We start from the raw sequence: 22,311 nt of genomic DNA on the forward strand, positions 1-22,311 counted from the left end.
AACTTGTTGAATTAAACATGAGACTAATATAATGGTATCTGACTAATAATTGGGAAAAGAATTCCCAACCGATTGACACTTGATATTGGATAAGATAGATTATATAAATTAAGGGCATGCATGTGCAACCGCTTGACACTTCTCAAAGAGAACTCTAAAATAATAACTCACACCAATGCGAATTCTGAACAAATGGTCAAAGAATGCAAAACTAAAAAGAAACAAACCCTTCGACGTAAAGAAGAGAGGACGACGCCTAAAACATGGGCCTACACACTTGGCCCAATATGACTCAATGACTACTACATAATTGGACCTAAAGCACATGCTCAACAACCTATCCTACATGGGCAAGAAATACAAGCACTAAATATACCATTAAGTAGGGTCATGTTTGTGTCACTTCCCCATCCTCAAGATGATTCGTCCTCGAATCTTATCTTACATTAGGAGGGAGAATATAAGTAGTAGGAAAAGTTAAATATCATGATTCTCACAAAGCAATGGTAGGAGAGGCCCATCTCCTCTTAACCTACAAGAAACATAGAAAAAGTTGTACGTATTATATCAAAAGGAGTGAAAAGAGTAAAACAAAAAGAAACCGGAAAGGAATAAAGTTAAGTAGTAAAATGTAAAGCTTTATGAGAGAACTAAACTCTAAGATCTTTCTCAATATCTACTTTGATGGATGAATCTTAGAAGTGACATTAACATGTGTTAAAGGGTAGAATGGATACATAATACATTCAAAGAAAAAGATGAAAAGTCATACTCTTTCATTTATGCATGAGTACTGGCCATTAGTGAATAGCCAAAATCCTTGCACCATCTATATCTTCTATATCTATATACATATGTAAAGTACACTTGAAAAAGTAGCATTAAACGCATAAAGAAATAATAAATTTCTTTTTTATTAAATACATTAAATTAAAAAATTGAAAACTAAACTAAAAACTACATCCACTTTATTATTCATTATTTTAATTATTAATGAGTAAACTTTTCAATTTCTCATATTTAAAAGTAAATATTAAAATTTAAAACTGTTCAATTTCTTTTATTTAAAATTAAATTTTAAAATTATTTAAATTTTAATTATTCATTACAACTTGAGGTGAATTTTTAAAAAATAATAATAATTGAAATTGACTACCTTTACATTGATGACAATAATAGATTGTTAATAATAATTTGTTTATATTATTTACTAATTTTTCATAATAATTATAAATTGAAAATAAAATTAAAATTAATTTTAGTTATTAATCATAAGTTGAGAAATTTTTAAACAATAACCAAAAAATTATTATTACTATTTTTTACTTAAAAAAAATGTTTATTAATAAGTAATGTCGAAAAAATAGTTGAAAATTAAAATAAAATGTTTGTACAAGGTATTTATTATTACTATATCGAATGTATGTACTATTTTACAAAGATTCTTTAAATATGGTTTCTAATATATTTTATAGAAGTTAAATAACATGAGGAAACATAATAGAGAAAAATAATTATAACAAAAGTTGAATAAATTTAAATTTAGTAAATAATATTTTACGATATTAAATTTAAAACTGATTATAAAGTTAAAATTATTTCATAGTTGATAAAAATGTATTAAAAAAATATGTTATTAAAACCTTATTACTTGATTTAAAATATTTCAAATTCACTTATGGAGTTTTCAAATTAATTATTAAATAAATAAATTATTAAATTGGTTTTTAAGGATTAGTTGTTATGAAAAAAATTGAATAACATTTGGGGACAATATTCCCTCTAACTAAGTATCAATGTTTACAACCAGATATATGATAAATCAACCCCTCTGCAATTGAAACTACAATAATAAACCAAAAAACATAGAACCCAAATCAATAGAACAAGTTACAACCAAAGCTTTTAAAATTAATCCAATGCTAATTATTAAATATAAATTACTAATTTTGAGTGATATTAATTTTGTATACAAAGAGAAATTGAGTACGAGTAATTTAATACACCAAAATAATTATTTTTGATGTCTCAACACGGCTTTCTATTATATTTATAATAAAAACTATTTCTAATTTGGTAATTTAATTACTCTATAATAACTTTTATTCTATATTAAAAAAATAGTGTAAATAAACTCGTGCAACGCACGTGTATTATTTCTAGTATATATGTAAAGGAGACTTGAATTTTTTGCACTCCTTTACATTAAATGCATTAAATAGTAAAACATTTCTTTTGTATTAATACCTTTAATAATAAAATAAAAAACTAAATAAAATTTCTTAAATCATAATCTATTCAACTATCTACTAAATTGTAAAAGTCACTTTAAACCTTCATATGAAATACATTAAATTAAAATATTAAAAATGAATAAATTTGTTCAAGTCATTAGCTATTCAACTACCTACTAAATGTAAAACTCACTTGAAAGTTTTTTAGAAATACATCAAGAATTAAAAAAATTCATTTTGTATTATATACATTAAAATAAAAACAGATGAACAAAATTTACAATGCAATAAGTTAATCAACTACCAACTAATTTTCGTATTTGTTGTATAAGGTAGAACAGAACATAACACTTTAGTTCTTTAAAAAAGTGTGAAACAAAAAAGAATGAAACAAACACTAATAAAAAAAATTACACTGATGTTTATCGACCAAAAAATTACATTGATAAAAGTACGCATAATGCACATGTGAACAATTTTAGCTATATAATGATAAAAAATTAGAAAATTTATATAAATAAATATCTTAATAAAACATTGATTTTAAAAAATATGTGTGAATGTTTGATTTCTCTTAAGTAATGTCTCATGTTCGAGTTTTGTGGATGAAAAAACTTCACTGAAAGAGTTAACTCCACCAATATGAGAAAATTCTCGACCCGAGCATGATTGCCTATAAAAGATGATTCCTCTGAATTAGGAGGATACATGTAAGCACAAAAAAAGAGTTAAAAAATATTTGTTTGTGGCAGGAAGTTTAATATGAGTTAATATAATGATTTAAAAATATTTTTTTACTTTAAAAAAATGAGAAATATATTAGTCATAATTTTTTATTTTTTTATTTAATTAACGTAAAAAAATTCATGATATACATTAAGAAGTAAAATACATGATCCAATAGCAAAGATTTTAACTATTTTTGATAATCTGAATTTTAATTTTCTTGGTTCTAAACACAATTATTATATTTTATTTTACAATAAAGATATTTTAATATTTATGTATTAATTGAGCGATAATCATTTTATAAAATGTTAAAAATGTTGTAAATAAACCCGTACAACATGTTATATATATTATATAAGAATATTGTAAGTAAACCCGTGCAACGCACGTGAATTATATCTAGTATACTTCTAAGTTGTATCCTTATAAAGCGCACTAATAGTCTAAAAGGACTACAAGATCCAAGTAGAAAGAACAAGCATTAAACACAATATAAAGCTTATGACACTTAGAATAAACCATAATATATATTTGAATAAAATTTCTCAAAACATGGTCCATTAGTCTTATAGAACTATAAGGAACACATGAAGAACTAATATGTAAAGAGGCACTAGGTAATAGATGTCATATGCAAGGCCTCTAATACTTTTTCTCTCATCATTTTCTTTTCTTTCACCTCTTCTCACTCCTTTTCTTTCTTGTTTACTCTCATTATTTTCATCAAAATCCACATGAAACTCAAAAAAACTGGGAACCTAAACTCACTCTTATGCTTACTATATATGACTTCTCTCTCCATTTATCGTCTTTTGGCACTCGTTTACCTTTTCTTCTCATGATTAACATTTTTTGACTTGATTTTGCAAGTTTAGCTCCGCATGTGACTTAAAAGAAAACACATGAGAGGAATAAGTCCCAAAAGCATCGACCATGATGAAGGTAACTAGGCGAAAGAAGCAAGTACTAAAGCAATAAAAAAAAACACAACCTTAGAGGATCACTCCAAATGATCTATTTCCAATAGAGTCCACCGTCCAAAGTCTCTACTCACCCACACAAACAACAAGATAAGGATCAACCAAAGGATCCCAAAAAGAAAAGTCCAAAGTCCTCAACAAGAGAAAAAATTACAAATGAAGAGAACTACAAATTACAAAAGAAAAAAAAAATACAATGGGAAATCCTAATATAAATGTAAAATATGAAAAGAAAAAAGAGAAATGAACGAAGAAAGAAAAAGCAAACAAACGAGAGTATACATGAACTTTTTTTTACCGTAGTTTCTCACTCCTTGGAGAGAATGACAAGCCATTTGAGGAATTGCCCCAAACTAGGAAATGAGTAGAAGAAGTGAAGAGCTTACCAAATGGAGAGAAGAAAGAAGTTTAGAGGATCGTCTATCAAGCTTGGTTCCATCAAGCAACGTCCAAACAAGAATGAAACAAACTCAGAGGGTGGCATGAACTTCATCACCAACATGAAATTTCAGAAAAAACAAGAGAAGGTAATGAAAAAAAATCCTAGAAGAGATGTCAATTTCATAACATCCAGCTATGTAGTCTCTTATTCTCTGTCGCAAGAACTGCTGCCAATCATCACCAGCAACTCAAATTTGGCTTACATGAATATGCAAAAACAAAAGGAAAATTAAAGGCCAAGTTGTGTACAAAGTTATCTTTTTCATAATCTTCCTTTTCCAGAGAGAGAAAGCTGTGCAAATAACATCAAGAAGAAAATGAAACATGGCCACAGAGCCCGTGAACAAGATCCCCAGATGTGACAGAAACATACGAAGCACAGAAAAAACACAAGATCCCCAGATGTGACAGAAACATACGAAGCACAGAAAAAACATACCGCACACCAAGAAAACTCCCTCAGAAAACAAAATTTGAAAGAAGGGAAACAAAAACATTTTTCAAAAAAAAAAACTGTTTTCTAACTTAATTTGTTCAATGGAAGAAAAACAACAACAGGTCTAGAATCAACAATTGAAAGAACAGGTGTTGAACTAAGCAACAAAAAAAAGAGGATGAGTTAGAATGTACCCTGCATTCATCACCAAATTTAATTTGGAAAGCATCACAGATGTCCTCAGCAGAAGCTCTATGACCGGCACCAGTTTCCCTCATGAGAATCAACAGCTTATTGGTCCTTTCAGCTCCAAACCACATCGAGTCGTGAGAGGTCTGAGCCTCATTGCCACGGTTCTTTAATAATTAGAGGGTTTTCCGAAAGGAGTCAACAAGAGGTGTCAATTTCATTAATGCCTTCAGATACAGATTGATGAATGATGCCAAAAGCGGCACAAAACGCAAACACCCTTATTCTTTGGATGCACATGCAGTATCATACAACATTAGTCCACAAGAACCAAGTGTCCTATTTCAACCACGCACCCACAACAACCACGAAATCCACTTAACGTGATTGGTATTTCAATAAACAAGAGCAAGAAGAGAGACAAAGAAACAGAGGAACGCAAAGAAAAATACATCAAAGAAAGCTAGGTTTACCTCAATAAAAACCAAAGATTAATTCGAGAATATGAAGATCAGAAATGTACTGAACTTTGCGCGGAGTCATAAGAGGGGATTGAGTGAAGAATATGTCAATAACCACTTTCAACGTAGCAAATTGGTATGTGGACTAACATCATATTTCAGGTTTCAGCCATCTCCACTATACATACATCTAAATGAACTACTAAGAGAAATGGAACCACAAAGCACCCCTTTGGAATAACAAAATCTGCTCAATAACAGATAATTAAACAATAATAGAGAACAAACAGCTAACAATATTTATCTAAATTTACGAGCATAGAAAACAGAGGAGACATAAAATGAAGTCATTTTCAGATGTTACAAACCTCACCATAGTACTTCACATGCACAATATTGTATGCTGCAGCCCTATCTAAGCAAATGTTTGAAATACAAACGTGAGAAAATAGATATGAAGATAAGTAAAGGAAACAAATGAAAATAAGTGTTGTTCTATAAACAAATATAAAAATATGATTATGCAAACAAAAAATTGGTCCAAAAAAAAAATTGAGTAGTTTGTAGATAAACAAGTGGCAACAAAAGATTAATTTTTATGCGGACAAAATTGCGAAAAAACAACCCAAGAAAATGGGGGGGAAAATTATGTAAGCCAATGTAACAAGTGTTTTAATACAAGAAAGTATTTTTATGCAACCAAATATAAAAAAAAATGATGCAAGCAAACTGTAGTTTAAGCAAACAAAAGAAAAGAAGTTGTTTCAGGGGGAAAAAATGCAAAAAAGTAGTTTACGCAAACCAATGCAAAAACAAAAGTAGTCCTTACAAGTAAATGCAAAAATCTAGTGTTACTGCTCATCCTCTCTCCTCCAAATCTTAATGGTTCACCTGAATCCTCACCCTCTAATCCATCTCATATTCCACTTTATAATTCTCTAAGGATGTTAAAATTCATGAGTTCAAATTTCCTACTTTCACCACTTCACATTCTTAAAAAATCACTTCTTCTTGTCCCACAATTACTAAACTTCGAGTGATTCCTCCTCTTCTCCTACTGCTCATCCTTATACTGGTCCTCTCATCCTCTTTCCAATGTTTCTCCTCATTAACCTTCACTATCTTCTCCTTATTTTAATTCTTTTTCCCTGTCTATTCCATCCCTTATTTCACAATCTAAGTCTCTACATATGTTAAATTCATGAGTCCGAAATTCCTTCTTTCATCAATTCACCACATTCAAAAATCACTCTTCTTTGCCATCTTATACTCTCCTTGGAGTGATTCATCCACTCCATCAACTGCTCATCGTTATACTGCTCATCAACTGCTCCTTGGAGTGATTCCTTCTCTCCTAGTGCTCATCCTTAAACTGCTCCTTCTATTCTTAATGGTTCACATGAATTTTCACTCTCTTCTCTTCATTCATATGTTTATGTTCTTTCTCCTCATTCACTTTCACCAACTTCTCCTTTTCTTTCTTCCACAAAACTAATCCATCTCTTATTCCACTTTCTAATTCTCTAGATATATTAAATTTCATGAGTTGAAATTTCATTCTCTTACCTCTTTACCGCCTTCAAAAATAACTTCTTTTTCTCCAACAATTACTCAGCTTGGAGTGATTCCTCCTCTCCTCTTACTTCTCATCTTTTTACTGCTCCTTCAATTCTTAATGGTTCATCTAAATCTTCACTCTCTCTTCCTCCTTCCCATGTTTCACTTCTTTCTCCTCATTCACCTTCACCAACTTCTCCTTCTTCTTTTTCCCAAGTTAAAAACAGAATGAACAGAAAGCCATAGCACACAACCAATACTGCTCCTTTAGTATATTGCTCTTTCTAATTGTGTACACAAGTTAAATTTCAGGAGTCCGAAATCACTCTTCTTTGCCAACTTATACTCTCCTTGGAGTGATTACTCCTCTCCTACTACTGCTTATCGTTATACTGCTCCTACAATTCGTAATGGTTCACTGGAATCTTCAATCTCTCCTCATCCATCCCATGTTTCTCTTACTTCTCCTCATACGCATTCACCAATTCTCCTACTTTTTCTTCTTTCATTCATCTAATACATCTCCTAATCCACTTTCTAATTCTCTAGAGATGTAAATTTCAAGTGCCCAAATTTCTTTCTTTCACCACTGCACCTCATTCAAAAATCACTTCTTCTTCTTCTTCTTCTTCTTCTTCTTCTTCAAACATTACTCACCTTGGGCTTGAAGTGATTCCTCCTTCCTCCAACTGGTCATACTTATACTGCCCCTTCATTTCTTAATGGTTCACTTGAATCACCACTCAATCCTCTTCCTTCCCATGTTTCTCTTCCTTTTTCTCCATCACTTTCACCAACTTCTCTTTCTTTTTCTTCTGTCACTCGTCTAATTCATCTCCTATTCCACTTTCTATATCTCTAGACATGTTAAATTTCATCATTCCAAATTTCATTCTTTCACCACTATTTGATTTCAAAATATATCAGAGAAATACATAGAAGGAAACCAACTACACCCTCCAACAATCACTTTGTTCTGCTCCAATGCAGATTCCAAGGCTCCAACATCTGCCGGATCAAGTACACTGGTCTGGAGACCAAAGTGAAAACTGTTACAATTGTACACATTAAAACCATTATAGTTGCAAGTTCCCAGATCAGAAAGGTAAGATACATTCCACCATACTCGATCAATTGAAGATATCTACGTCAAATTTTCTTTCGAGTCCCAACAAATTCTGAAAATTACTTATTTCTCCACTGCCACTCATTCCAAAATAACTTCTTATGCATTTATTATTCACCTTAAGGTATTCCTCTACTCCTCCTACAGCTCTTCTTTTTAATCCCCCTTCAATTCATCATGGTTCACTTTAATCCTCACGATTCCAAGTTCTTCCCCTGTTTCACTTCCTTCTCTTCATTCACCTGCACCAACTTATTTTTCATCTTCTTTTTCCCCATCTAATCCATCTCTTATTCCACTTTCAAATTCTCTATAGATGTTCAATTACATGAGCCCAAATCTCATTATTTCACCACTTCACCTCCATCAAAAATCACGTCTTAACCAATTATTACTCACATTTGAGTGTTTCCTTTTCTCCTCGAACTGCTCATCTTTATACTGCTCCTTCAATTCTTAATGGTTGACTTGAATCCTCACCAGCACCAAATTTTTCCCATGTTTCACTTCCTTCTCATCATTCACCTTCACCATCTTCTCTTTCTTCATCTTCATAACCATCTAATCTATCTCTAATTCCACTTTCAAATTCTCTATAGATGTTCAATTGCATGAGCCCAAATCTCCTTGTTTCACCACTTCACCTCCATCAAAAATCACGTCTTCTTAACCAATTATTACTCACATTGGAGAGATTCCTTTTCTCCTCGAACTGCTCATCTTTATACTGCTCCTTCAATTCTTAATGGTTAACTTGAATCCTCACCAGTTCCAAATTTTTCCTATGTTTTCACTTCCTTCTCATCATTCACCTTCACCATCTTCTCTTTCTTATTCTTCATAACCATCTTAACCATCTCTTTTTCCACTTTCTAATTCTCTGGAAATGTTTTATTTCATGAGTCCAAATTTTCTTCTTTCTCCACTTCACCTCCTTCAAAAATCTCTTCTTCTTATCCAACTATTATTCACCCTGAAGTTATTCTTCTTCCCCTCCTTCTGCTCATCAATATATTATTCCTTCAATTCTTAATGTTTCACGTGAATCCTCACCATCTCATACTTCTTCCTATGTTTCACTTACATACCCTAATTCACCTTCGCCAACTCTTTCTCCTTCTTCTTCCTCCACGTCTAATCAATATCTTATTCCACTTTCTAATTCTCTAGAGATAGTAAATCTCACTGCTGCTGCAATTCCTTGGAGATGGTCCTTAATTACTTAATTGAAATTTTTTGTGCCTATTACAATAACCATCTGTGACAATCAAAGCACTATTGCTTTGTGTCACAATCCAATGCTTCAATCCAGAACCACGAACATTGAGATGGATATTACTGAAGTTCGAGAAAAGGTCTTGGCTAAGGCTCTTGTTGCCTCCCATGTTCCAAGTCATGAACAAGAAGCTGACATACTTAAAGCTCTTCCAAATCAGAGATTCTAAAAGCTAAGCGATAATACTTGAAAGTAGGAGAAATTGTATTATTACTTCTTAATCAGAATACAAAGGGTAATTACATTATATAGAAGAAGACTAATCCTAAATAAGGAAATAACTAATTATGTACACAATCTCCTAATCAGAGAATAAATCTCCTAATACTGAATATAATCTTCTAATAATAATTCTTATATTAATTCCTTATTTACAACACCCCCCCTCAAGCTGGTGAATGAATATCTATCATTCCCAGCTTGCAAGTAAGCTCTCGAAACCGCTCCAAGGGAAGTCCTTTGGTGAGCACATCAGCCAACTGAAGTCCTGAGGGGACATACTGTGTAGATATTAGACCACTATCCAATTTCTCTTTGATGAAGTGCCGGTCTATCTCTATGTGCTTTGTTCTGTCGTGTTGGACTGGATTATGAGCAATACTAATGGCAGATTTATTATCACAGAAGAGTCTCATGGGAGCTTCATACTTTATTTTCAAATCATCCAGTATGATCTTCATCCACAACAGTTCACAAACTCCTTGAGCCATGGCTCTAAACTCTGCCTCTGCGCTTGATCTGGCAACTACATTCTGCTTCTTGCTCCTCCATGTAACTAAATTTCCACCCAAGAACATACAATATCCTGTAGTGGATCTCCTGTCAACAATTGACCCTGCATAATCTGCATCAGTATAAACCTCCATAGACAACTGCTCACTCTTCTTAAACAGCAGACCTCTCCCTGGACTTGCCTTCAGATACTGCAAGATTCTATCCACAGCCTGTAAGTGTCTCTCCTGTGGGTCATGCATGAATTGACTGACAACACTAACAGGATAAGCTATGTCAGGCCTAGTGTGAGATAGATAAATGAGCTTCCCCACAAGTCTCTGATATTGAGCCTTATCAACCGTAAGGTTCTCCCACAATTACTCACCTTGGAGAGATTCTCCTCTCATCTTACTGCTCATCCATATACTGGTATTTTAACTTTTAAAGTTTCACTTGAATCATCACACTCTCATCCTCCTTCCCAAGCTTCACTTCCTTCTACTCATTCACCTTAACCAACTTCTCCTTCTTCTATTTCCTCCTCATCTAATCCAACTTATCTCCTATTCCACTTTCAAATTCTGTACAGATGTTTAATTTCACTTGTCCAAAATTACATCTTTCATCACTTCATCTTCTCCAACTATTATCTACTGTTCATCCTTATACTCCCCCTTCATTTCTTAATGGTTCACATGAATCACCACTCTCTCCTCTTCCTTCTCATGTTTCTCTTCCATTTGTTTCTCCATCACATTCACCAACTTTTCTCTCTTTTTCTTCTGTCACATGTCTAATTCATCTCCAATTCCACAAGCTAAATCTCTAGACATGTTAAATTTCTTTAGTCCAAATTTAATTCTTTCATCACTTCACATCCTTAAAAAATCACTTCTTCTCCCACAATTACTCACCTTGGAGAGATTCTCCTCTTATCTTACTGCTCATCCATATACTGGCATTTTAACTTTTAAAGTTTCACTTGAATCATCACACCCTCATCCTCCTTCCCAAGCTTCACTTCCTTCTACTCATTCACCTTAACCAACTTCTCCTTCTTCTATTTCCTCCTCATCTAATCCAACTTTTCTCCTATTCCACTTTCAAACTCTGTAAAGATGTTAAATTTCACTTGTCCAAAATTACATCTTTCATCACTTCATCTTGTCCAACTATTATATACTGTTCATCCTCCTTCCCAAGCTTCACTTCCTTCTACTCATTCACCTTAACCAACTTCTCCTTCTTCTATTTCCTCCTCATCTAATCCATCTTATCTCCTATTCCACTTTCAAATTCTGTACAGATGTTTAATTTCACTTGTCCAAAATTACATCTTTCATCACTTCATCTTCTCCAACTATTATCTACTGTTCATCCTTACACTCCCCCTTCATTTCTTAATGGTTCACATGAATCACCACTCACTCCTCTTCCTTCTCATGTTTCTCTTCCTTTTGTTTCTACATCACATTCACCAACTTTTCTTTCTTTTTCTTCTGTCACATGTCTAATTCATCTCCAATTCCACTAGCTAAATCTCTAGACATGTTAAATTTCTTTAGTCCAAATTTAATTCTTTCATCACTTCACATCCTTAAAAAATCACTTCTTCTCCCACAATTACTCACCTTGGATAGATTCTCCTCTCATCTTACTGCTCATCCATATACTGGTATTTTAACTTTTAAAGTTTCACTTGAATTCATCACACTCTCATCCTCCTTCCCAAGCTTCACTTCCTTCTACTCATTCAGCTTAACCAACTTCTCCTTCTTCTATTTCCTCCTCATCTAATCCAACTTATCTCCTATTCCACTTTCAAATTCTGTACAGATGTTAAATTTCCCTTGTCCAAAATTACATCTTTCATCACTTCATCTTCTCAAAATATTATCCACTGTTCATCCTCCTTCCCAAGCTTCACTTCCTTCTACACATTCACCTTAACCAACTTCTCCTTCTTCTATTTCCTCCTCATCTAATCCAACTTATCTCCTATTCCACTTTCAAATTCTGTACAGATGTTAACTTTCACTTGTCCAAAGTTACATCTTTCATCACTTCATCTTCTCCCAACTATTATCTACTGTTCATCCTTATACTCCTATTTCAATTCTTCAAGGTTCACTTGAATCATCACCACGTTCTATTTCTCTAAATATATTAAAGTTCATAAGTCCGAATTTCCTTCTTTCATCACTTCACCTTCTTCAATAAAAACAATTTTTTCTTGTCCAACAATTAAACGCCTTGGAATGATTCCTAATACTTCTCCTCCAATGCTTAATGGCTCTCTTGAATCTTTATTGTCTCCTCCTTCTCATGTTTCACTTCCTTCTCCACATTAACCTTCACCAACTTCTCATTCTTCTTCATCCTATCCATCTAATCTAATCTGTCTCGTATTCCGCTTTTTAGTTTTATAGAAATGTTGAAGTTTAAGAGTCCAAATTTCCTTCAATCACCACTTCACGTCCTTCAAAAATTACTTCTCCAAATATTACTCGGCTAAGAGTATACCTTCTCTCCTCCTACTGCCCATCCGTATACTGTTCCTTCAATCCTTAATGGTTCACTTAGATCTTCACCCTCTCCTCCTCCTTCCCACATATCCTACCGTTCTCTACTTAACCTTAACCAACTTCTCCATCTTCTTCTTCCACCCCATCTAATTAAAACCATCTTCTATTCCACTTTCTAATGCTCAGGAGATGCTAAATTTCATGAGTCCAAATTACTTACAATCACCACTTCACCTCCTTCAAAACTCAGTTCTTCGTCTCCAACTATTACTAACCTTGAAGTGATTCCACATCTCATCCTACTATTCATCCAAACATTGCTCCTTAAACTGTTAATGATTCACTTGAATATTAACCCTCCTACTCCTTCCCATTTTTCACTCTCTTCCCCTCAATCACCTTCACCAAATTCTCCTCTAACTTTTTAAACCGCATCTAATACATCTCATATTCCTCTTTCTAATTCTGTAGACATGTTAAATTTCATGAGTCCCAACTTCCTTCTTTCATCACTTCACCACATTCCAAAATCACTTTTCTACGCCAACTTATACTCTCCTTGGAATGATTACTACTCTCTTTTTACTGCTCATTGTGATACTCCTCCTTCAATTCTTAATGTTTCACTTGAATCTTCCCTCTCTTCTCTTCCTTCCCATGGTTCTATTCCTTCTCCTCATTCACTTTCACCAAATTCTTCTTTTTCTATTTTCATCCATCTCCTCTTCCACTTTTTAAATCTCTAGAGATGTTAAATTTCATGAGTCCAAATTTCCTTCTTTCACCACTTCACCTCCTTCAAAAAACACTTCCTCTACAACTATTACTCACCTGGGTGTGATTCCTCCTCTCCTCCTACTGCTCGTCCTTATACTGCTCCTTCAATTCATATTGGTCCACCTAAATCTTCACCCTCTTCTCCTCCTTCACATGTTTTAATTCCTTCTCCGCATTCACCTTCACCAACTTATACTTCTTTTTTATCCTAAACATCTAATATATCTCCTATTCCACTTTCTAATTCTTTTCCACCTCTACTCTCTGCTCCTCCATTCAGCCTACACTCGAATTCTGCCTACGCATCCTACGTTTACCACATCTAAAGCTGGTATATTCAAACTCGAACCTCATCCCACTCATATGTTAACTATCCAGCGCTTATGCTTCCTATTTAAGACACAATACATAAAATTTTAACTAGGTGAGCTATATCATCTAATGCTTTCTCCAAATAAGGACTTAACACAGACACATATACATTTGAGAATAAATTATTCACTAGCAGCAAAATGAGGGGACAAGAAAAGGCATGAAACCTGATACCACGGATCAAAACGAAGATGAAAGTCGTGACGTGAACTGGAAAGCTAACGACAATATCCAATTTCAGGGGTTCGGGAAAATGCACAATCTATAAAAAAATCAAAGTAAATATAAATCAATCTCTTAAGAACTAAAACTAACGGTAAACTTAATAAACATATAGAACAAACAGCCAACAGTATTTATGCGAGATAATGACAATAAACAACACAAGAGAAAACAATTGAAGTCATAATCATGTGTAACAAACCTTATCATAGTACTTCACATACACCACATCATATATGTTAAGTTGTTGCTGTATCTGGGTCAATGCTTTTCATATAGACAGCCCTACACAGAACAAGAAAACGGTATAAGCAAATACTGTGTGCCAAACATTTTCAGTGTTTGGTAGGGGGAATGGAGAGCAGAGGAAAATTTTAAAACTATCATGTTTGGTTCAAATTTTGGGAGGAGGGGAGGGAAATGGGAGGGGCCAAAACTCATCCTAATTTAATTTTGGTTCCCTCCAAAATTGGGAGAATTTGGAAGGGAGATAAATTGTGTTAGACTAAAATGTCCTTCCTCATTTTTGAAACTAAAACTTTTGTTTTGAAAATGAGGGCAGTAAAAGTAAAATAGTTTTAAAATACCTCTCCTCCCCTCATAAACCAAACAAGAGGGAAATTTCCACTCCCCTCACTTCCCTCTAACCAAACACGGTAAGATTTAGAACCTCTTCCCTCATCTCCTTTAGAATCCCTTGCACGGGGCCCCTCCCCCACTCTAAAGACTAAACCAAACATAGCTTCAATGTATATGGGGGGAAAATGCAACATAAAAATACACATCATCCAGATGAATGATGAAAAGCAAAGAAATATAAGTCTGCTAAAATAGAATAATATACTTCCACCATACATTTCAATTTTAATATAAAACACAATTCAACCACACTCATGCGTAAGCTGATATAACAATTTTAAAAAATCCATTTTACAAGAATAACAAATCAATAATATAAATAAGCAGGTGGAATCAAGACAAGATATAGAGCATATTAATGTCATGGTACCTTGGGATATGCCTCTAAAAGTTTGGCCATCCTTAATGCAGTGGAATTCTGCTGCGGTACACAGAGATGCACCGTTTCCATGCCTCTGATCAATAGGTAGGATGCATTCTGTGAAGACATTTGCACAATGTCAGGCACAATAATCAATTACAATATCCTTTCATGGAAAAGACTTTCATAATGTATCAGTCAAAGCTCAGCTATGTGGAAATGACTTACCGTGTTAATAGCTCCCCACAAAATATGATGCAAATTTCGAATTTGTGACACCAGTTCAAGAGAACCACTTAGGAAACCACCAAGGGCCTGAAACCGAATAAATAAAAATCAAGTGGAAGACGACAAAAAAAGAAAAAGAAAAAACAAGAATATAATCTGTTGAACATATAGCTCTAAAGGCTTCTGGTGTATGCATTATAAAGCTTACCTGAGAGGATGCACCAAAAGGAATGTGCTGAGAGCCAACTATGAAATACAATTCGTCGCCAGCTACATAACAGACAAAGAACTGTATTAGACACCAATGTTTCAGCACCTAGTCAAAATGGGCAGACAGAGTTTCCCCAAGAAGAAATAAACAAAAGAAGTCAAATTAAAAATGCAAAGCACCCAAACCTGAACATGAACCTCTTCCATGTAAATGCTGCCAGAAACTAATGGAGGAGCAGAAGCCTTATCCATTCAGGACCACACACCAACCATCATACCGGATCATATATAGAAACACGACACCTTACAAGTGTGGTCTTCATCAGGAAACTCAAATGCCAATTCCACTATCATAATGAAAAGTAACAAATTTAACATATTAGAAATAGAAAACTAAAAGCAATGTTTCAATTTCAAAATGATATACCACCTCAATTTTGACAGAAGTCTGTAAAACAGAATGCAAATGCCTTTATCCTTATCGAGAACTCCAGCAACAAAATTCCAAGATGATATACCTCCTCTATCTTGACCAGAGCTTAGAATGATTCAAGGCATAAGAGCTGCAGCACACAACAGAGGCTGGAACCTTAAATCTTTATAATCACCAGGTACTAGCTTATCAAGCGCTTATCCTATTAATTAAGACACAGTAAAAAAAAACATTAGATGAGCCTAAAGATCTCTTGTTTTCTCCAAATAAGAACTCTACCAATACACATAAACATAGTCACTTGAGAATAGATCAATCTGAGGCAGCAAAGTGACAGGAGATGAACAGACAGGAAACCTGAGATCAGGGATCACAAACTACATGAAAACTTTGATCTGGAAATCTGGAAAGCTAATAAAAATATCCAAATTCAGGGGTTCCTGCAAATGCACAAATTAACAGAAATCAAAGTTAATATAAATCAATCACTTCACGAAATAAAGCAGACAGTCAATTAAACAATAATAGAGAATAAACAGCTATCAATATTTATCGAAATTTACGAGAATAGAAAACATAGTAGACATGAAATGATGTCATTTTGAGATGTTACAAACCTGAACCAATACTTCACATGCACCACATTGTATGCTGCAGCTCTTTCTAAGCAAATGCTTCAAATACATTAGATAAGAACATCTCACGAACAAACTTGAGAAAATAGATTTGAAGATGAGTATATAGGAAACAAATGAAAATAAGTGTTATCCTATAAACAAATATAAAAATATGATTTGGCAAACAAATGCAAAAAAAAAAAAAAGAATAGTTTCTAGGTAAAAAAGTGGCAAAAAAATTTTATTTTAATGCTATCAAAATGTAAAAACAATTTTACCCAAGAAAATGGGGAAAAGATTATGTAAGCAGATGTAACAAGTGTTTTAATACAAAAAAAGTATTGATATGCAACCAAATATAAAAAGATAACAAGCAAGCATACTGTAGTTTAATCAAGAAAAAACAAAAGCAGTTGTTTAAGGGAAAAATAAAAAAATGTAGTTTAAGCGAACCAATGCAAAAACAAAAGTAGTCTTAATAAACAAATATAAAATTCTAGTTTTACTGCTCATCCTTGCTCCATCAACTCTTAATGTGTCACCCGAATCCTAACACCCTAATCCATCTCATATTCCACTTGATAATTCTCTAAGGATGTTAAATTTCATGAGTCCAAATTTCTTCTTTCACCACTTCAAATCCTTAAAAAATCACTTCTTCTTATCACAGAATTACTCAACTTTGAGTTATTCCTCCTCTCCTACTACTGCTCATCCTTATACTGGTCCTCTCATCCTCTTTCCAATGTTTCTCAACCTTCTCCTCATTCACATTAACCATCTTCTCCTTCTTTTTCTTCTTTCTCCCTGTCTATTCCATCTCTTATTCCATATCTAAGTCTCTAGAGATGTAAAATTCATGAGTCGGAAATTCCTTCTTTCATCAAGTCACCTTGGAGTGATTCCTCCACTCCACCAACGGCTCATCGTTACTTTGCTCTTTCAATTCTTAATTGTACACTTGAATATTAACTCTCCCCTATTCCTTCCCATGTATCTTTTCCTTCTTCCTCATTAACTTTCACTAACTTCTCTTTCATTTTCTTCAACACATCTAATCCAGCTCTTATTCCAGTTTCACCACTTCAACTCATTAAAAAATCACTTCACCTTCTACAACAATTATCCACCGTGGAGTGAGTCTGAATTTTCATCTTTCATTACTTCCCTTCATTCAAAAATCACTCTTCTTCGCCAACTTATACTCTCCTCGGAGTGACACCTCCTCTCCTCCTACTGCTTATCGTTATACGGCCCCTTTAATTCGTAATAGTTCACTGGAATCTTCACTCTCTCCTCATCCATGCCATGTTTCTCTTACTTCTCATTCACTTTCACCAATTTCTCCGTCTTTTTCTTCTTTCATTTATCTAATACATCTCCTATTCAACTTTCTAATTCTCTAGAGATGTAAAATTTCAAGTGTCCAAATTTCTTTCTTTCACCACTGCACCTTATTCTAAAATCACTTCTTCTTCTTCTTCAAAAATTACACACCTTGGGCTTGCAGTGATTCCTCCTACCCCCAACTGGTCATACATATACTGCCCCTTCATTTCTTAATGGTTCACTTGAACCACCACTGTCTCCTCTTCCTTCCCATGTTTCTCTTCCTTTTTTTTCTCCATCACTTTCACCAACTTCTCTTTCTTTTACTTCTGTTACACGTCTAATTCATCTCCTATTCCACTTGCTAAATCTCTAGACATGTTAAATCTCATGGGTCCAAATTTCATTCTTTCACCACTTCACATCCTTACAAAATCACTTCTTCTTCCACAATTACTTCTTCATACTTCTCATTCACTTTCACCAATTTCTCCGTCTTTTTCTTCTTTCATTCCTCTAATACATCTCCTATTCCAATTTCTATTTCTCTAAAGATGTAAAATTTCAAGTGTCCAAATTTCTTTCTTTCACCACTGCACCTTATTCCAAAATCACTTCTTCTTCTTAAAAAATTACTCACCTTGGGCTTGGACTGATTCCTCCTTCCTCCAACTGGTCATACTTAGACTGCCCCTTCATTTCTTAATGGTTCACATGAATCACCACTCTCTCCTCTTCCTTCTCATGTTTCTCTTCCTTTTTTTTCTCCATCACTTTCACCAACTTTTCTTTCTTTTTCTTCTGTCACACGTCTAATTCATCTCCTATTCCACTAGCTAAATCTCTAGACATGTTAAATTTCTTTAGTCCAAATTACATTCTTTCATCACTTCACATCCTTAAAAAATCACTTCTTCTGCCACAATTACTCACCTTGGAGAGATTCTCCTCTCATCTTACTGCTCATCCATATACTGGTATTTTAACTTTTAAAGTTTCACTTGAATCATCACACTCTCATCCTCCTTCCCAAGCTTCACTTCCTTCTACTCATTAACCTTAACCAACTTCTCCTTCTTCTATTTCCTCCTCATCTAATCCAACTTATCTCCTATTCCACTTTCAAACTCTGTACAGATGTTAAATTTCACTTGTCCAAAATTACATCTTTCATCACTTCATCTTGTCCAACTATTATATACTGTTCATCCTCCTTCCCAAGCTTCACTTCCTTCTACTCATTCACCTTAACCAACTTCTCCTTCTTCTATTTCCTCCTCATCTAATCCATCTTATCTCCTATTCCACTTTCAAATTCTGTACAGATGTTTAACTTCACTTGTCCAAAATTACATCTTTCATCACTTCATCTTCTCCAACTATTATCTACTGTTCATCCTTACACTCCCCCTTCATTCTTAATGGTTCACATGAATCACCACTCTCTCCTCTTCCTTCTCATGTTTCTCTTCCTTTTGTTTCTCCATCACATTCACCAACTTTTCTTTCTTTTTCTTCTGTCACATGTCTAATTCATCTCCAATTCCACTAGCTAAATCTCTAGACATGTTAAATTTCTTTAGTCCAAATTTAATTCCTTCATCACTTCACATCCATAAAAAATCACTTCTTCTCCCACAATTACTCACCTTGGAGATATTTTCCTCTCATCTTACTGCTCATCCATATACTGGTATTTTAACTTTTAAAGTTTCACTTGAATCATCACACTCTCATCCTCCTTCCCAAGCTTCACTTCCTTCTACTCATTCACCTTAACCAACTTCTCCTTCTTCTATTTCCTCCTCATCTAATCCAACTTATCTCCTATTCCACTTTCAAATTCTGTACAGATGTTTAATTTCACTTGTCCAAAATTACATCTTTCATCACTTCATCTTCTCCAACTATTATCTACTGTTCATCCTTATACTCCCCCTTCATTTCTTAATGGTTCACATGAATCACCACTCTCTCCTCTTCCTTCTCATGTTTCTCTTCCATTTGTTTCTCCATCACATTCACCAACTTTTCTCTCTTTTTCTTCTGTCACATGTCTAATTCATCTCCAATTCCACAAGCTAAATCTCTTGACATGTTAAATTTCTTTAGTCCAAATTTAATTCTTTCATTACTTCACATCCTTAAAAAATCACTTCTTCTCCCACAATTACTCACCTTGGAGAGGTTCTCCTCTCATCTTACTGCTCATCCATATACTGGCATTTTAACTTTTAAAGTTTCACTTGAATCATCACACCCTCATCCTCCTTCCCAAGCTTCACTTCCTTCTACTCATTCACCTTAACCAACTTCTCCTTCTTCTATTTCCTCCTCATCTAATCCAACTTTTCTCCTATTCCTCTTTCAAACTCTGTAAAGATGTTAAATTTCAGTTGTCCAAAATTACATCTTTCATCACTTCATCTTGTCCAACTATTATATACTGTTCATCCTCCTTCCCAAGCTTCACTTCCTTCTACTCATTCACCTTAACCAACTTCTCCTTCTTCTATTTCCTCCTCATCATCTAATCCAACTTATCTCCTATTCCACTTTCAAATTCTGTACAGATGTTTAATTTCACATGTCCAAAATTACATCTTTCATCACTTCATCTTCTCCAACTATTATCTACTGTTCATCCGTATACTCCCCCTTCATTTCTTAATGGTTCACAAGAATCACCACTCTCTCCTCTTCCTTCTCATGTTTCTCTTCCTTTTGTTTCTCCATCACATTCACCAACTTTTCTTTCTTTTTCTTCTGTCACATGTCTAATTCATCTCCAATTCCACTAGCTAAATCCCTAGACATGTTAAATTTCTTTAGTCCAAATTTAATTTTTTCATCACTTCACATCCTTAAAAAATCACTTCTTCTCCCACAATTACTCACCTTGGAGAGATTCTCCTCTCATCTTACTGCCCATCCATATACTGGTATTTTAACTTTTAAAGTTTCACTTGAATTCATCACACTCTCATCCTCCTTCCCAAGCTTCACTTCCTTCTACTCATTCACCTTAACCAACTTCTCCTTCTTCTATTTCCTCCTCATCTAATCCAACTTATCTCCTATTCCACTTTCAAATTCTGTACAGATGTTAAATTTCCCTTGTCCAAAATTACATCTTTCATCACTTCATCTTCTCAAAATATTATCTACTGTTCATCCTCCTTCCCAAGCTTCACTTCCTTCTACACATTCACCTTAACCAACTTCTCCTTCTTCTATTTCCTCCTCATCTAATCCAACTTATCTCCTATTCCACTTTCAAATTCTGTACAGATGTTAACTTTCACTTGTCCAAAGTTACATCTTTCATCACTTCATCTTCTCAAACTATTATCTACTGTTCATCCTTATACTCCTATTTCAATTCTTCAAGGTTCACTTGAATCATCACCACGTTCTATTTCTCTAAATATATTAAAGTTCATAAGTCCGAATTTCCTTCTTTCATCACTTCACCTTCTTCAATAAAAACAATTTTTTCTTGTCCAACAATTAATCGCCTTGGAATGATTCCTAATACTGCTCCTCCAATGCTTAATGGCTCTCTTGAATCTTTATTGTCTCCTCCTACTCATGTTTCACTTCCTTCTCCACATTAACCTTCACCAACTTCTCATTCTTCTTCATCCTATCCATCTAATCTAATCTGTCTCGTATTCCGCTTTTTAGTTTTATAGAAATGTTGAAGTTTAAGAGTCCAAATTTCCTTCAATCACCACTTCACGTCCTTCAAAAATTACTTCTCCAAATATTACTCGGCTTAGAGTATACCTTCTCTCCTCCTACTGCCCATCCGTATACTGTTCCTTCAATCCTTAATGGTTCACTTAGATCTTCACCCTCTCCTCCTCCTTCCCACATATCCTACCGTTCTCTACTTAACCTTAACCAACTTCTCCATTTTCTTCTTCCTCCCCATCTAATTAAAACCATCTTCTATTCCACTTTCTAATGCTCAGGAGATGCTAAATTTCATGAGTCCAAATTACTTACAATCACCACTTCACCTCCTTCAAAACTCAGTTCTTCGTCTCCAACTATTACTAACCTTGAAGTGATTCCACATCTCATCCTACTATTCATCCAAACATTGCTCCTTAAACTGTTAATGATTCACTTGAATATTAACCCTCCTACTCCTTCCCATTTTTCACTCTCTTCCCCTCAATCACCTTCACCAAATTCTCCTCTTACTTTTTAAACCGCATCTAATACATCTCATATTCCTCTTTCTAATTCTGTAGACATGTTAAATTTCATGAGTCCCAACTTCCTTCTTTCATCACTTCACCACATTCCAAAATCACTTTTCTACGCCAACTTATACTCTCCTTGGAATGATTACTACTCTCCTTTTACTGCTCATTGTGATACTCCTCCTTCAATTCTTAATGTTTCACTTGAATCTTCCCTCTCTTCTCTTCCTTCCCAGGGTTC

At 34.1% G+C, this 22,311-nt stretch overlaps 1 long non-coding RNA gene across 11 annotated transcripts in view; it reads right to left on the reverse strand.

Moving 5' to 3' along the window:
• Positions 1 to 136: 136 nt before the first annotated feature.
• Positions 137 to 22,311, reverse strand: part of LOC130728057 (uncharacterized) — a 34,712-nt gene continuing 12,537 nt past the window's right edge. For 3 of the 11 annotated variants that reach the window (XR_009015555.1, XR_009015557.1, XR_009015553.1), the window contains exons 10-19: positions 16,528 to 16,621; positions 16,212 to 16,350; positions 15,908 to 16,112; positions 15,664 to 15,824; positions 15,476 to 15,537; positions 15,268 to 15,354; positions 15,049 to 15,156; positions 14,242 to 14,324; positions 13,985 to 14,079; positions 3,391 to 5,176 (exon numbers count right to left, since the gene is read on the reverse strand). This is a non-coding gene — a long non-coding RNA (uncharacterized LOC130728057). Of the gene's footprint in view, positions 533 to 3,388; positions 5,177 to 13,984; positions 14,080 to 14,241; positions 14,325 to 15,048; positions 15,157 to 15,267; positions 15,355 to 15,475; positions 15,538 to 15,663; positions 15,825 to 15,907; positions 16,113 to 16,211; positions 16,351 to 16,527; positions 16,622 to 22,311 lie in introns of those variants that run through there. The other 8 variants (XR_009015561.1, XR_009015559.1, XR_009015560.1 and 5 more) reach the window with 8 other exon arrangements.

Source organism: Lotus japonicus, chromosome 1, assembly GCF_012489685.1.
Source record: "Lotus japonicus ecotype B-129 chromosome 1, LjGifu_v1.2".
Lineage (NCBI taxonomy): Eukaryota > Viridiplantae > Streptophyta > Magnoliopsida > Fabales > Fabaceae > Lotus > Lotus japonicus.